Source organism: Lissotriton vulgaris, chromosome 1_1 (assembly GCF_964263255.1).
Source record: "Lissotriton vulgaris chromosome 1_1, aLisVul1.2, whole genome shotgun sequence".
NCBI lineage: Eukaryota > Metazoa > Chordata > Amphibia > Caudata > Salamandridae > Lissotriton > Lissotriton vulgaris.
This window is the reverse complement of record NC_141685.1, coordinates 1,612,631,101-1,612,637,044: the sequence shown is the minus strand read 5'-3', so window position 1 is coordinate 1,612,637,044 and position 5,944 is coordinate 1,612,631,101.

Here is a 5,944-nt window from a genome sequence, read left to right as displayed (position 1 = left end):
TTTGGGCAATTAGGGCTAGATTCTAATACAAGCCATTTAAGTGAGTCTGCGGTGTGATTCGACTCAACATAATGTTTGCACATCTTGGTGTGTGTTTTTCTACAGCGAAAGTTGCTGCGGTGTTCAATAATGCGGGTTTTAATCGGACGTGTCGTCATTCCAATGTATTGTAATCCGCATGGGCAGGTCAGCATGTAGATACAGTGTGAGGTGTTACAATTAGTGTGTTCCCTGAGTTTCCAGTTGAAGGTGTCAGTGAGTTGTATTGTCTTATGCATGGCTGTATAAGCACATACCACACAGGAGCCGCATGGATAATGACCCTTCACCGGAGGTAAATGCCAAAGTGTCTGCTAAACCACCTTCTTGGTTACTTTGGGTCTCGTGCTGATCAAGATGTCTTTGACATTCTGGGATCTTTTAAACGCACACCTTGGTTGTTCAAAACTTAGGTTGCCTGTATTCAAAATATCCCAGTGACGTTTGATCACACTTTTGATTTTATTTGAAACAGGGGTGAATGTTGTGACACAGGTTATTGGTTGGTTCTCGACCGGTACCATCTCCCGTTGTTCGAGCAGAGCCTCTCGGTGGTTATTTCTAGCTAGTTTTTGTGCTTTAGAGACTTCTCTCTTAGGGTAACCTCTGTCCAGTAGATTCCTGGATAGGATTGTTGATTCTTTCTTGTAATCAGTTAAATTACTGCAATTTCGCCGAATACGGAGAAATTGTCCAAAGGGAAGATTGGTACGTAAAGCTTTGGGGGGGTGGCTAGTGTAATGGAGCAGACTATTGCGGTCGGTAGGCTTTCTGTACATTGTGGTACTGAGTGATCCCTCTTTCAATTTTATTGACAAATCAAGAAAGGCAATTTCCGTAGGTGATGCAGACATCGTAAAGTGAAGATAAGGGTTGAGAGTGTTCACCCACTGAAAAAAGGCCTCATGCGAGGTCGGTGGTCCAGTCCACAAGATCAGGATATCATCTATAAATCGCCTCCACATCTTGATGTTATTGAGGAAGGGATTGGACTGATGTTGTATGTGTCTGTCTTCAAATTCACCCATATATAGGCATGCCACGGACGGGGCAAAAGTACTGCCCATTGATGTACCTTGGGTTTGGTGGTAGTAATTCCCCTTGAATTCGAAGTAATTCTCCGTTAGAGCTAAAGTGGCACACTCCATGATGAATGCAGGTGGGGTGGTTGAGCTCCAGGTTTCAAGCCCAAGTCTTTCCTCTATTACTTCTAGTGTGGCCCTCTGAGGAATATTTGTATAGAGGGCCTCCACGTCGAGAGTAATTAAGAGATTGATCTGCCCGGTGTCATGGACAGTATCCAGTATGCGCAAGACATAAGAAGTATCTTGGATGAACGAGGGGATGCGCCTTACTAGAGGTTGCAGGAAATGATCACAAAATTGTGAAAGTGGTTCCAAGACGGAATCAATCCCCGAGACGATGGGTCGCCCAGGTACCGGTCTGGATTCTTTATGGATCTTGGGAAGAATGTAAAAGTAGGCGACCCTGGGATCTTTTTTCATCAGGAAGTCCGCCTCTTTCTTATTGATCCACTGTACACATTCTGCACTATCCACTAGGCCTGTAATTATGGTCTGTAGGCGTGCTGTCGGATCACAAGGGATTGGTGTGTAATAGCGTGTGTCGCTTAGTTGCCTTGTGCATTCCAGGTCATAGTCAACAGTGTTCATGAGAACTGTTGCGCCACCCTTATCCGCCTGTTTGATGGTAATCAGGGGATCTTCAGCAAGTGATTTAAGAGTATGCATCTCATTTTTGGAGATGTTGTAATGGTTTCCCTGCTGATCTAGTGTCTTAATGTCTTTGAGCACAGCCTGTTCATAGGTAAGGACTTCATTCGGAATCATCCCATTGTGGGGTGTAAAAGTGGAAGGATTATGGAGGCCAGAATCTTCCATTCGATCACTTGGCCTCCCCTCAAAAAAGGCTTTCAACCTGATTTTTCGGAAGAATGATTGTATTTCCCGAGTTTGTTGGAAGAGGTCAGTTTTTGGAGTAGGTACAAAGCCCAATCCCTTTTGTAGAACTTGCTCCTCTCTCTGTCAAGGGCCGGTCTGATAAGTTTACCACCAGACTCATCTTTGTCCCGACCTGTTCGTGTTCCTCGTGTCCATTCCCTGGGGGCGTGCATCCTCCCACTGTACTTGTTTCTGTGGAGCGTTGCCTCGCTTTCGCCCTCGCCCTATGCCCCAGCCTCTGTCTAAAAAAGGGGGGCGTGTGGAACCTTGAGGGGCATAGTAAGGTGGATATTGCGGAGCAAAAGGTGGTTGGAACTGGGGAAATTGTGGATAGTGCCATATGGGCGGTCCTTGGGAAGGCCCATGAGGAGGGAAGTTCTGGTAAACTTGTTGTCCACGTCCCCTGCCTCTTTTACCCCTTTGTTGCATCTGTGGGGGTCCATATTCCCCGCTACTCTCAGCTCCACTACTGGATCCCCTTCTGGAGGAAGTAGCACTAGAATCCGAGTTGTAGTTTGTTCCCGGGGGGACATAATCTTCCTTTAAGTAGGGGTACACTTTTTCTTTAGAAAACCTTTTGATATCCTTTTGTAATTTAGTTACTTTCTGGTTCATAAGGTATTCTTTGTGCTCGGCAATTTCCTTATTTAGTTCCGCCAGTTTTGTTTTAAAACCTGGGTTTGGAACCGCTGATTTTAATGCATTTTCAGCTGCTTGAATGCGGGTCAGAAGTTCATCTGCTAAGCGTTTAGCAGTGTTAACAATGAGGATGAGGAGGTCATGGGTGCACTTCCATGAGATCTGCGACCATTCAACCTTAAATTGTCCATCCTCCCAGAAAATTCTGGGGAAGTTCTTTATAATCAGGCCATTTGGTGCAATTTGGCTTTGAAGTATTCAGCCATCATTGCCCCATGTATGGTAATTCTAATCCACTCTCGTTTGAGATCTGACAAAGATTGCCATTCCGCTGTATTGCTTCCTGTAGCTGGTTCTATATCTATACCGAGAAGTGATGGTGTTCTCATAATGGCTGCTGCATCTTCTTCCCCGAAACTCAACCCCTGACCATCCATCTTGTGGGGGTCAGTATGGTCGTGTTCCTAGAGAAGGAAGTCCTCACAGGGAGGACAGAAGAGGTGGTAAGAATAACACTGCCCAGTACGGGAAGCGGGTTGTGACTAACTAATATGGTGAAGAAGTCACAGGGTGGGGGATAGAACAGATCTTACCCGCCAAAGATACTCCCACGGTGTGAACCGTGCAAATGTAGTTGTCAAAAGGAGGGAGGGTGATCAATTGATCAGTCGGGCACTGTTTACCACTAAGAGAAGTGGAAGGTCCAGTATCAGCTGGTGCCCTCAACAAGTATAGATAAACAATATGGGTTGCTGAACTGTTCCTTAGAGAAAAGACTGTGTGTATATGGCGTGGCCGGAGGTGAAGATGTGACACCTTTGGGCATCCATTTTGTTGGATATATTTGCCTCCCACACCCATATGGGTGTCATGCTTCATCATTGGCGTTGCTCCTCGTCGGGGAGGCGGTGCAATCCCCAATGGGCTCACCTCTGAGAGGGGCTCTTTGGCGGAGATCTTTTAAATCCAACTGCCTTATGGTGAAGTGCGGGTGATGTAATGTGTAGTCTGGGAAGTGATTTAAATTGTAGTAGAGGGTACCGGAAACTACTTTATTCTGGGGGTCCCCTACTGCAATTAAAAACGTGAATCTAACTCACTAGGTGCCAACCAGTTAGGTATAGTGGCCCTAGATGAGATAAGGAAAGGAATTGGTCAACATGTTTCTCGCTTGGGCAGTAGCCCGCGATTCATCAGGACCTATGATGGATAAAAACAAGATCTACAATCAATCAACAACATGCTAGTGTCATGTGTCTAATGCCAAAAGTGTGGATGTTTTTTACTCTGTGGCTTTTTCCTATGCCTAAATAGGGAATAAGAGTACAGGGTTAATAGCATTAAGTAATCGCCAGAGAACATACATGGTCAGGACCATATTTACATACAGTGTCATGCTAGTGATAGTGAATTCCTACTAGCTCCAGATAAACGTGACCGTGTAGTAACAACGTGCAGTGTAACCGTCACACCAACACTTTGTATGTGAAAGGGTGATTCTAATTAAAAACAACACTTTAAAAACAGCAGCAGTCTCACAGGAGAAACACTTTACTTCTTCTTAGGTAAAACGATGGTGTTATTGTTCTCACTAAATATGCATGGTGACACTACAGACGCAAGCCTGACTCACCTAATGGTCAGGGATTAAATGCCACATGAACGTTCGGCGGGTTGGTACATCAGGGTGGAACCGTCAGATGTGGCTGGGGGAGGAGACGTGTATACCGTCAGATAGAGGCTTATATTAGGGTTACAAGAGCCCTCAGCCGGATCGGAAACCGATCATACGCTAATGGCTTCAGAGAATTACTGCGATCCCAATGTATCCATCGGGAGTTATCCTCACCTCATACTCCCCGTGTCCTCGCTGTTTCACCTACCCATCGCCGCCGAGCTCGGATAGATGCCGGAGCTTGGTGGCGGTTGCCATTTCTAAGCGTAAGCGTCAGGACTCGGTGCCTATCCCCGCCCCCTACGTTAGGTCAGGTGGTTGTACTGGCTACTGTGGCGGCCATTACAGAATGGTTTGATTAAGACTAGCTTAACCAGGGATAGGGCTGAACTGGGTAGGGAGGCTGAGATGGAATGTGTGTAACCTACTCGTATTAGCCTGAAGGGGTAATCTAACGTACGATATTTAAAGCACCAAAGTAAACCCATTACGAAAGTGGCATATTAAATGCAATGTAGTGACTGCAAGTTTAGATATATATTGGAGAGTGAGTGGGTCGGGAATGGTTACATACACAAAGTGCAGATCTCAGCTACTTGTATTCGTTTCAGTGTAGGTGTATGTATATGGGGAAATCTAGTAACTCATTATGTGACAATTTTATAAAGAGTGCCACGGAATGTCCTCATTCAGGCCTCGGCTATCTGAGGATAATCGGTGGACCCACCTTTGTTCTTTACGAAACAAGGCTTGTTTTCTGGGAGCCTTGGAATTCTTCCTACCATCCTTGACCTCACTCCTTAATCTTTTATTTGCCACAGCTACGGTCCCCACCTGCTGGAAACAGGCCTGGGTAACACCGATTATAAAAAAAAACCTCCCTAGACCCCTCTAAACCGGAGAACTACCGGCCCGTTTCACTGCTCCCATGGGTCGCGAAACTAGCGGAAGCTCACGCAAACAAAATTCTCAGTGATCACATGGCGAAAAACAACATCCTGGACCCCTCCCAGCACGGGTTCAGGCCGGGCCATAGCACGGAATCCGCGCTCCTAACCTCCACAGAAAGCTTACGGGAAATTATGGACACCGGCAAAAGTGCCGCGCTGATACTGCTCGATCTCAGCGCGGCCTTTGATACGGTCTCTCATGCCATCCTACTAAAACGCCTTGAAAACATAGGAGTCGTAGACTCGGCGCTTCAATGGTTCCGATCATTTCTAACCAACAGATCATTCAGGGTATCTGCCCCTCCGTTCATCTCCCAACCCCAAGACATAGGACAAGGAGTTCCACAGGGCTCTGCCCTCAGTCCCTCCTTGTTTAACCTATATATGCAACCCTTGGCGGAGGTTGCCAAGAAATGGGGCCTCATAATGGTGTCGTACGCCGACGACACCCAGTTGGTCATCAGCCTCAATCAGGCCCCCTCTCCCGATGCCACTAGATTCAGGGATGGTCTGACTGCCGTTGCTAAATGGATGACAGCAAATTGCCTCCAACTCAACGGTGGCAAAACCGAGGTGCTGATAATGGGGAAAAATAGTAACAACTGGAATGACCTCTGGTGGCCCCAATCACTGGGCCCAGCACCCCCCCCAAAGACCCTAGCTAAAAATCTAGGAGTGTG